Raw genomic sequence first — 11,690 nt, forward strand, 5'->3', positions numbered from 1 at the left:
TTTGTGCACCCCTATAATGCAAATGTTGGACCTCTTGACGTTGTGTCAGAGGCTGCTTACACTATTCTCATTATTTTGGATTCTTTTTTCTTCTTATTCTGATTGCTTGTTTTGTGTGTGTGTGTGTGTGTGTGTGTGTGTGTGTGTGTTGCGTCCTTGTGTCCTTATCTTCCAAATCATTAGCTCGATTCTCAGCTTCATCCACTCTATTGTTATTTCCCTGTAAATTGGTCTTTATTTCAATTAGTATATCCTTTGCTTCTGAATGGATCTTTTTTATGCTGTTGAGGTCCTTACTAAGTCCCTTGAGCATCCTTATAACCAGTGTTTTGAACTCTGCATCTAATAGATTGCTTATCTTTATTTCATTTAGCTCTTTTTCTGGAGTTTCGATCTGTTCTTTCATTTCGGCCATGTTTCCTTATTTTGGCAGCCTCCCTGTGTCTGTTTCTGTGTATTAGGTAGAGCTGCTTTGATTCTGTGTCTTGGTAGTGTGGCCTAATGTAGCAAGTGTCTTGTAGGGTCCGGTGGCACAGCCACTCCTATCACCTAAGCTGGGTACTCAAGGTGTACCTTCTGTGTGGGCTGAGTACACCCTCCTCTTGTAGTTGAGACTTGATTGCTGTTGGAAGGTCAATGGAAGAGATTTGCCCAAACCAGTCAGCTGAAAGGACTGGCTATGACCACTGACCATCAGCCTCTGCTCTCCACGGAAGGCCAGCTGTGCAGGGGCAGGGTGGTAGTGCTCTGATGTGGTCTGTAGCTGTCCACTGGGTATGCTATCCTTGGGGTTTCCTGAGTGGTGCAAGGCAAGTTCAGCTCCCACCTGTGTTCCTGAGCAATAAAGCAATCTGAGATGGCTGCTAATTGTACTGGGCTTGGAGATTTCCAGGTGAAGCCAACCTATGAATCTAGGCTGGCTGCTGCTAGCGCTGGGCCTGGGGCCACTTCACAAGAGGTAGGGGCAGCTGGGGGTTCACTGAGGTTGGCTGTTGCTTATTTGAGAGGATTTAGAAAGTTGTGAAGCATGAGCCAAGACCAGCCATTCATGTGGAAAAGTCCCTTTTAACAGCTTGGATGGACTGTAAGTTGGGTGGGACAAACAGTGATGGCCAGGTTGATGGAGTCTTAGATGTGGCAGCTAGCTATGTGGCTCTGTGGGGAAAGGGTTCAGAAAAGGGACAATGGCCTCTGCCTCTCTTTCTGTCTAGGAGAAAACTGTCCCACAGCTCTCACCTGGATGCCAGACACTTCAGTTCCTCCCTGTATGCCACTGGTGCCTTTCAAGTTGCTACCCTGGTGCTGGAGCTCAGAGGGAGTGAGTCTGAGTAAGTCTGTTTGTGGGTTCTTTAAGAGGAACTGCTTGGGACCCCAGAAGTTTCTTCCACTGACTCAATCCCTACTGAGGGTCTTCACAGCAAGAAGTTATGGGGACTTATCTTCCTGGCACTGGAACCCTGGGCTGGGGGACCTGGTGTGGGGCTGGGACTCCTCACTTCCAAGATATCCCTCCTGAATTTTTACCTATTACACGTGGTTGTGGGACCAGCCTGTTTTGTGTCTCTGCCCCTCCTCCCAGTCTGGATGTATGTAGGTTGTTTATTTTTTAATTCTGTAGTTGTCAGACTTCCATTCAACTCTATTTCTGATGGTTCTAAGTGACGGTTGTTCTATATTTTAGTTGTAATTTTGATGTGGTTGTGTGAGGTGGTGAGCCATGTTTACCTATGCTGTCATCCTGGCCGGACTACAATATTATTTCTAACTCTGAATAATTTTCTGCATCAGCTAACAGGTGAAAGGGAGAACTATTGACAGTGTGTGGAAGGAGTGAGTACGGGGGTTGGGGGGCTGTGTATGAGGATGATTCCACCTGGGCAGGCCCAGTACCCAGGTAAAGACGTACACTGAGTGTCTTAACCTTTGTGACAACTTCTTTCCCTGTTCGAGGTGTGGAGTAGGAGAGGGAAGAAAATTTGAATTTAACATGTTTACAGATGACTTCAGATTGAAAAGCAAAAAGTACCTGGGCAGTAGCATACAAACTAATAATGGCCTTAGTAAATTAGAGAAGCCAAATGACCAGAAACCAAAAATGAAGTTCACAAGAAGAAATAAATCTGGGGAGGAGAAACAAATTATATCACTCCAACATGGGGAAGAGCTAGGTATGGATGAGTGTTCTGTATACTAGAGATTCAAGGATAGCAAATGCGTTACCTTGGATTTCCCTGGTTGCATACTCTAGTGAAGTGGGCTGGTCCAGAGGAGCTTCTGTGGTACTAAAGAGCTGTTTGGCCTATGCCTGTCTTACTGTTATTAAAATAGAAATAAGTGGGGAAATATCCTAAATAGCAGAATGTTTCATCTAAGGCATTGCTGATAAAATCAAGTATTATACAACTGTTAGAAAATTGATTTTCTTAAACAAATATATGACAAATTAAAACCCCTACAGTATTGTATTTTTTAATTTTTTTACATTTTATTTATTTATTTTAAATATTTTATTTATTTATTTTTAGAGTTGAGAAGGGAGGGAGAAAGAGAGAGAGAGAAACATCAATGTGTGGTTGCCTCTCATGTGGCCCCCACTGGGGACCCGGCCCACAACCCAGGCATGTGCCCTGACTGGGAATCGAACCTGTGATGCTTTGGTTCGCAGCCCGCACTCAATCCACTGAGCTACACCAGCCAGGGCTATTTATTGATTTTTAAAGATTTTATTTATTTATTTTTAGAGAGAGGGGAAGGGCAGGAGAGAGGGGAGAGACATCAGTGTGTGGTTGCCTCTTACACACCCCCTACTGGGAACCTGGCCTGCAATCCAGGCATGTGCTCTGACTAGGAATCAAACCGCCAACCCTTTGGTTCGCAGGCCCACACTCAACCCACTGAGCTACACCAGCCAGGGCAGTACCGTATTTTTTAAAACAAATGATGCAATCCCATTTGCTTGTTCTTTCTTTCCTTACTTCATTCCACAAACTTGTGGCACTCTTACTTTGGTTATCTCCTACCTCCACTGTGGGCCCCATAGGTTATTCCTGAAGCTCAGAAGAAGACAAAAATGCTTTTCCTTGCTTTCCCTAAGCAAGCCAATGTGGCCTGGCATTTACCAAAGGACATTACAAAAAAAAAACACACACACACAGGGAAACTGGAAACAGAGACAAGATGTATGTGCACACACACACAGCCAATCAGCTAAGCTTACACAGCTTAAGTTTCTGATCATATTTATAGCAAGCATATTCTCAGGGCTTACAGGTTCAATTCTTCCCCGAAGAGCTCTGCTGTAATCAGAAAAGACTGACATAACTTGCAGGGGTTTTGCCTAGGTCTGTTACTTCACATCTCTTGACCAGAGTTTGGCATGGATGATTTTATCTTGCCAGCTCCCGTACCCTTCAGGTGAGTTCCTGCCTTCTGTCTACTAGGAGTCACCCTGTCTCCAATATAGGGCCTCTCTTCCTGGCTAGTGTGCCTCAGGTGGCTGGAGCATTGTCCTGTAGCTGGAGGGCCTCTCATCTTCCCCTTACCCTTACTTTAAACATAGCCCCCACACAGCAGGAGCTGGATTATGCCATCACACAAGGCTCTTTGCCACTCTTGTTGAGGATGCCATGTATGTCAAGGCTTTTAGCGTAAGACTGCATCATGCTGCCCAGAGGCACTAGCATGAAGTCCACTCAGAGTTCAAGGGGTCTGAGCCTAGAGTGAGGGCAAATTATTGGACAAGCACACAAGAACATGGGAAACAGGTGCAGAGATCAAGAGGTACAGCTGATCCAGTCAAGCTCCAGGTCAGACATGAGAACTAAGGGTAGGTGGGAACCGGGGAAATGGACCAGTAGCAAGACTTGAAAATGTAAGGAGGAGACAATTGATGCATCATATTCAGACCAGATTACTTTAGGAATTCTCGCCGAAAACCAGACAAAGAATAGAAGGATCTGGTCTCAGAAAAATAAGAGGGACAGAAGCAGAGCCTCAGTGAGCTTGCTGGGTCACAGGGCTGGGCTCTCCGGACACCAGTGCTCCAGGGTTTGCTGAGTGAGTCTATTCTCAAGCAAAAGCGGGTATAATGGATACTCTGGCCATGACACTAAAGTATGCCCTATAGTGAGGAAAAATAACTCCTGCACACTCCTCTTCTGCTTCCTGCCTGTTACCTGTCCTCTGGGAATCACCTAGCTGTGCTATTTCTTTATTCCAGCCTCGTAGGCCAAGGTAGGGGGAAGACTCCATGCTGCATAGGCATGAATCTCCATCCCTAGTCCCAAACATAACATTCCTGCTAAAATTATGATTCTTAGTAGTCTATGCCATTTTCCTCTACCTGGGGGTCTGTCTGGCTTACCCCCAGTCCCATTTTGGAGTCTGTGTACTTTGTGCATTATTCACCCAACAGGCATGGTGAAGACACTGGCTTGGCTCCTTTACCTGCTGTGTCCTAGGTCCGCAGTCCCAGACAATACTCCCCAAATTCAACTGTTATGAAGCTGAGTTGCCTTGTGGCCCACCTCAGCATGACATCACCTTCAAAAGAAACACAGCCAATGGCCAAAACGAATTAAAAAGCAGTGTAGATTTTTCTTATAGTCTCTGGGAAAATTCATAAAAGGTTTACATTCTTAGCATAGAGGAAAGCATCTTAAACTGCTCTCCTCTCCATTCATCTCACGCGTTGTGGCACAGCCGTCTGCCATTCCCTCTCCTTGCTTCCCAAACACCACCAGACTTTCTCACACAGCCCTTGCTTTGCCCCACCCCACCCCACCCTTTTACTGATTCCCGGATGTATTCTTTTTCTCTGCAGCAGGAGGAAATTCCTTGTCCTTGTTTCAGCTCCTTTGATTCTGTCCCTAATTCCCCTAATCTGCACAGGTGTTGGGAGCCCCAGCCGTCAATGACAGGGGCGCGTCCTGGAGGGTAGGAAAGATGGAGAGGCTGAGAATATTCATCTTGTTGTGGGTTTTGTCTGTCACACGTTAGACTGAATTATCTCGGTCTGGGAGCGTGGCTTGCCTTTTGTGGAGGTCTGCTCATCTCCACTCTTGTAAAGAGAAATGGGCGTGGTAATTTTCAAGGACCCTGGACCCTTATGAGCCTCTGACTAGAAGAGGGAGTCCAGCTGTCCAAGCTCTCAAGAGACTCTAGTGCAGGGGTGTCCAACCTGCGGCCCGGGAGCCCCATGCAGCCTAGGATGGCTATGAATGTGGCCCAACACAAAATCATCAATTTACTTAAAACCTTTTTTTTTTTTTTTTTGCTCATCAGTTTTCATTTACTGTGTGGCCCAAGACAACTCTTCTTCTAGTGTGGCCCAGAGATGCCAAAAGGTTGAATACCCTGCTAGTGTCTCATAGACTCAGCCAGGGGTTGAGCCATACACACCACCCCCGCAGTGAAGGCCTGAACTGGTTTTCTAGTTGCTGGCTCTGTGCCCTCAAACCACTTTTAGGACTAAAGGACATTCCCCACCCTCCTTTCTTTCTCTTCCATATTAACTTTACTCCGAACAAGAATTCCAGGGAACCTTCCAACCTCTCATGCAGTCCACTGGAAATAACCTTTCATTCCAACGAAACCTGTGTTGCTGGTGTCCGCCCTGTCTTCCCTTTCTGCATTGCCCACTGCAGCAGCTTCTCCCGTGTCCACACTTGCAGAAGCTTTTTCCATCAGTGCACGTTCAGTCATTTGTCCTGCGCCACTCTGACCAGTTCCAGTCTAAGCGGTGTTGGGTCGTTGGCCACATACGCAGGCCTTCGGAGCCCTGCTGCAGGGCCTCATGCATCCTCCATCCTCCCCATATATCTTCTGCCTCCAGAAAGCTGCCAGTAGCTGAGGGCCTGATTCGGCTCCAAGTCAAAATCCTCATTAGGCATTAATAATGCTATGCCATCTGAGCACACTCGTAATTCCTGGTACCATGGGCAATTTTGCCAGAGTATCAGTTCAATTTATACCAAGTTATGTCCAAGTATCTGGGCAGGATGTGGACTATTGTATGTCTAGCACAGACTTCCCTTCCATCTAAAAGAATTTTTAGAAATTTAGCATCCTTCAATACTGACTTCTGCTAGCTTCCACTTCACACCTGTCATATCTTGAGTAAGTCTATGGGATTTTGATGTAGAAATTCATACATAATTTTGTAGATCTTACTACTCTTACTAATACATCTATTCATGCCCTCTCCATGCCTCTCAAGAGACCCTAAAAATACCATCAAAAGAGGTTCCTACTACTTCCCTTTTGCCATGAGGTGCTATCCCCAGGCCAGTAAGGCATTGTCAGCTGCCTTGTTGTCCCATCCCACACACACGAATGGGAACTGCTCTAGTGTTCACGATAGTTTCAGGGACAGAGTCCTGGAAATGTAATCCACACCCTCAGAGTACTGCAGCACCCTGAGGAGAAGGGCCCTGCCCCGCCCAGCTTTTCACCCAGACCCCGAAGCCCATCGCATGAGAACAGCTCCCTTTCCTGTGGTCAACCACATGCTCACAGTTCACAGGTGCAATGCCTGCCTTGTGCCTATAGGCCCACATTTTAACCACAAACCCAAAATTGGAAGAGTCCTGCAGTGGCAGTGTTTTTCAAAATAGGAAGATTATCGTAATCTCTGATGCAGTTACTTCTTTAACCTATTTCCTCTTCCCCATTTCTACTAGGAAATCTCAGGTCCTTGTTATTGCCCGCCCGGAGGACTGTACTAGTTTCCCTTTCAGCCTCTCCTTTGCTCCTTCCCTATTCTCTCCTCCCTTCCACCCACCTCCTCACAGCAGTCAGAAGAATCCACCTCAAGTTCAGATTCGAGTCTTTTTACAACCCATCTTAAAGTGTCCCAAAGGCTTACATCCTCCAGCCTCCGTTTTTCACCTCTTTCTGCCTCCGTTTACCATCAAGATGCACAAATCTACTCGTAATTCCCATACCCCAGCATACTTTCATGCTGCCACGCCTTTATTCATGCTGTTCTCTGTGTTTAAAATGCCTTTCTTTCCTTTTCTTTTGGATCCTTATTAATTGTGAAATGTAACACAAACATATATATAAAGTTAAATAAACATACATGAACAATTTAATGAATAAAGACAATACCTGTGTAATCACTGCCCAGGTCAAATAAGCAGAATATTGCAAGCATTTCCTCCCCTCTGCGGCCTGAAGTCCCCCATTCCCATGCTGGAGTCAAAACCATCTCCCTCCTGTGGGTAAACTCTATCTTGATATATTGATCATAATTACCTTTTTAAACAATTTATCAATCATGTGTCTATACGTCCCTGAACAATATAGTGTAATTTTGCCTGTTTTTGAACATTATATAGATGGCATTGCAATGAATTTGTTCTTTCAAAGTTTGTGTGAATGGGATCACAAAATTTATTGTTTTGTGTTTTGCTTCTTTTTTACATTGTATACATAAAAGTCATCAAAGTTGTTGGGATACCTGTGCTTGTTCAGTTTTATTTTTCTACTGTGTTTCACTGTGTGAATACACTGCCATGTATGTATCTGCATTCTGCTGTTGATAGGCATTCCCATTTTTTTCAAATTTGGGCTGTTAGTGGCAATGCTGCTATGAATATTCTTGTACACGTCTCATGGTGCAAAAGACTTTCCAAAGTTTATACATATGGATGAACTTGCTGAATCATAGGTTATGCTCACCTTCAGCTCTACTAGAGAATATCAAATTGTTTTCAGAAGTGGTTGCAATAATTTACACTTCACCAGCAGAGTAAATATTCTCATTACTTCACATTCTCTCCCACACTGGGTATTTGTCAGAGTTTTAATTATTAATTTCTCTCTGATATAATCCCAAGTGCCTTGAACAGAATCTAGCTCACAGTAAGCATACATTAAATATTTGTTGAATAAATGAATATTAATTTCCAAGCATGGAAATTTTCTAATTGTCTTTTTCTTATTGATCAATAGCTTAAATCTAGTAGTTGAGGAACACTTTCTGTTCAATTTCAACCTTTATAAATTTATTAAAATTTATCCAATAGACAAGTTTTTGTTGATAATTGTTAAGTATATGCACCATGAAAGAATGTGTTTTGCATTTATTAAGTGCAAGGTTTGGATATGTAGTACATTTAAAACAAATTTATAAACTGTTTATAAAAACCTTCTATATCCTAACTGATTTTGTCTACTTATACTACACATTACTAATAAGGGGTTATTGTAATCTCCCACTCTGTTTGTGAATTTGTCCTTGTAGTTCTGATAAGCGTTGCTATATGTATTCAGGGGCTATATTGTAAGTGTAATTTATATTTTCAAATTGTCAGATTTTCCTGGTGAATTGAACATTTTTCATTATTAGGTAGTTTTCTTGTTCAGTAGTAATGCTTTTTGCCTTAAAGTTCATTTTGACTTATATTAATACAGTATAATTGCAACAGCTTCCCCTTGGATGGGGAACATGATACATCCTTTTCCAATCTATGCTCAACCTCGTTTTCCTTAGCTTTTAAGTGCATTTCTGGTAGACAGCACATAGACAGATTTTGTTTTGCTTTGCCTTTTATCTATTGTGGTATTTTTGTCTTTTATTTAGAGCATTTAGTCCACTTATATTTAATAGTAAAAATTAATATTTGGGTTTAAATGATATTTGTGAATTTATCCATTTTTCATTTCTATTAGATTTTGCTTCGTATATTTTGAAGCTCTTTTATTATGTCTTTAATACTTTAGAATTGTTATGACCACTTTATCATTATGAAATGGCCTTTTTTTATTCCTGCTAATATTCAATGCTCTGATAATTACTAGTCTGATATTAATGAAGTTATTTCAGATTTTGGGGGCTTAATGTTTCCATGGTACATTTTTCACTTTTTCTTTTTATGATATCTGTGCCTTTATGTTGAAGGTGGGTTTCTTACAGACAGAATACGTGGGTCTTACTTTTTGTCCAGTCTGACCATCTCTGTCCTTTACTGAGATATTTAAACCATTTAATTTTATTAAAATTATTGATAAGATTGGATTTCAACCTATTAGCTTGCTATTTTTGTTTCCTATTTGTCTCATCTGTTCTTTGTTTTTTTTTATTTCCATTCCAATATTTAGACTAAATGAATCTTTAAATGATTCCTAATTAGCTCTTCCTCTCCTTTTCACTTTCTTTTGCTTTGTTTTATTGTTGTTGTTATTGCTTTAGAGCAGCGCTTCCCAGTAGAACTTTCTGTGGAGGTGGAATTGTTCTATAGTTGCACTGTCCACCATGGGCAACCACTAGTCACATGTGGTTATTTAATAATTGAAGTGTAGCTAGTGTGACTAAGAAACTGACTTTTTAATTTGCCCTAATTTTAATAGCCACATGTGGTGAGTAACTACTTTATTGGACGATGCAGCTCAAGAGTTCAACAAGATATAGCTTCAACTTATCAGTCTACCTTCAGCTAGTGCAAGAACCTTACCACGACACATGGTCACTCCCTCCCTCATGTCCTTGGTGTTCTTATTGTCACACCTATTACTGCTACTTGTACTGGAGCCCCAAGTGCACTTTTACTACTTGTACTCTAGTCATTTATCTGTTCAAAAGATTAAAATGTGAGAAAAATATTTTTATATTTTACAACTTATCACCTTTCATACTCTCTTTTACTGAATCAAATTTTTTATCTAATATTTTACTTCTGCCTGAAGAACTTCCTTTAACATTTTATTTTTTTCTTTGTTTAAAATAGTCTTTATTTCATCTTTATTTTTGAAAGATATCTTTTTTAAAGATTTTATTTCTTTTCAGAGAGAAGGGAAGGGAGGGAGAAAGACAGGTAGAGAAACATCAATGTGTGGTTGCCTCTCTCTTGCATGCCCCCAACCAGGGACCTGGCTTGCAACCCAGGCATATGCCCTGACTAGGAATTGAACCGGTAACCTTTCAGTTTGCAGGCCATCATCATTCAAACCACTGAGCCACACCAGCCAGGGCTGAAAGATATTTTTGATGGGTAAAAACTTCTGGGTTTACCTTGGCTTCTGCTTGCATAGCTTTTAAAGATATCAGCTGGCAGCCCTGGTGGGGTGGTTCAGTTGGTTGGAGCATCATCCGGTACACAAAAAGGTTGCAGGTTCATTTCCTGGTCAGAACACACACTTAGGTTTTGGGTTTGATCCCCAGTCAGGGCACCTGTGGGAGGCAATTGATGGATGTTTCTATCTCACATTAGTGTTTCTCTCCCTAAAATCAATAAATACGTCCTTGGGTGAGGATTACAAAAGGAAAGATGCAAAAGAAATCTGCTGGTATTTTATTATTATTTTGTCCTTCTATACCAGGAGATGGCAAACTTTTCTGTAAAGGGCCAGATAGTGAGTCTGTTAGGGTTTGTAAACCATATAGTCCCTGCTGCAGCTGCTCAGCCATGACACCGTAGCACAGAAGCAGCCATAGCAAATAATAAATGACTGCATGGGGCTGTGTTCCAACTCAGCTTCATTTACAGAAACAGGAGGTGAATCAGATCTGACCCGTGGGCCGTAGTTTGCCAATGCCTGCTGTATATGAAATATGTCTTTTTTCACGTGGCTGCTTTTAGAATTGTTTTTCTTTACTCTTGGTTTAAGTACTTTGATTATGATGTGTCTTGGCTTTCTTTAAGTTTATTCTGCCTTAATTTCATTGAGCTTTCAAATTTTGGAAAATTTTGCCATTATTTCTTTAATTATTTTTTTTAGCCCCAGCTCTTCTGAGTCTTCAGGTACATGTATATCAAACTGCTTGAGTGCTCTCACAGAGCACTGTGCTCCGATCCTTTCTCTGTCAGTTCTTTTTCTCTCAGTACTGCATTTTGAGTAGTTTCTGCTTCTCTGTCTTCAAGTTCTCTAATCTTTTATTTGTAGTCTATAATTTGCTGTAGTTTCGCCATGAAAATTCTTAATTTTATTCATTTTTTAAAAATTTGATAATCCTGCTTTTATTCAATGTTAAACTATAGAATATGTGCCACAGTATGCAAGTATTACTTTGACTGACAATAACATACATATTAAATTTAACTCAATTACAAAATAAAACTGCTTAAACAACATAATCCTCCTTTAATGAAAGTAACTTTAGCCCTGGCTTGTGTAGATTAGTGGATTGAGTGCTGGTTTATGAACCAAAGAGTTGCCAGTTGGACTCCTTCAGAGCACATGCCTGTGTTGCAGGCCAAGTCGCCAGTAGGGGGCGCATGACAGGCAACTGCACATTGATGTTTCTCTCCCTCTTCCTCCCTTTCCCTCTCTCTAACATTTTTTCAAAAACAAAAAAGGAAAGTAACTTCATATAAAAATTTTGACTTTTAACTTTTATTGCTCTCCTACTCTGGCCTCCATTTCCAGACACAGACACATTTCAACTAATTTTTTTGAGTATTCTGCAGCAAGTTCCTGAAGTTTTCCAATTCTTTTACACTTTTGAAATTCTTGCAAATGCAATAAACAATGATACTATTTCTTGTTTGGTTAGGTGGTATTCATAAGTGAGCCTACTTTCTGCATACTTGCTGTCAGTTTCTTTGAAAATAAGACCTTCAAAGCAGTGTCCAAACCCTGAGTCTGAATATTTTCCCACATTTGACATTTAAGCTTACCAACACAACCCATACTTTTGGAAAGATTTCTATAATGCAGACTAAATTCTGCCTGTAATCATCGTGCTC

General features: G+C 41.6%; 1 protein-coding gene across 2 annotated transcripts in view; it reads left to right on the forward strand.

Annotated features, from left to right (window-relative positions):
- Positions 1-11,690, forward strand: part of ASB8 (ankyrin repeat and SOCS box containing 8) — a 36,959-nt gene that overhangs the window by 2,139 nt on the left and 23,130 nt on the right. The window contains exon 2 of one of the 2 annotated variants that reach the window (XM_028531750.1): positions 1,212-1,328. The exons of the other annotated variant lie outside the window; for it this stretch is intronic. The gene's annotated coding sequence lies outside the window, so the exon portion shown is untranslated. The remainder of the gene's footprint in view (positions 1-1,211; positions 1,329-11,690) is intronic. 2 annotated transcript variants of the gene reach the window in all.

The sequence above is a fragment of the Phyllostomus discolor genome, chromosome 2 (assembly GCF_004126475.2).
Source record: "Phyllostomus discolor isolate MPI-MPIP mPhyDis1 chromosome 2, mPhyDis1.pri.v3, whole genome shotgun sequence".
NCBI classification, from domain to species: domain Eukaryota; kingdom Metazoa; phylum Chordata; class Mammalia; order Chiroptera; family Phyllostomidae; genus Phyllostomus; species Phyllostomus discolor.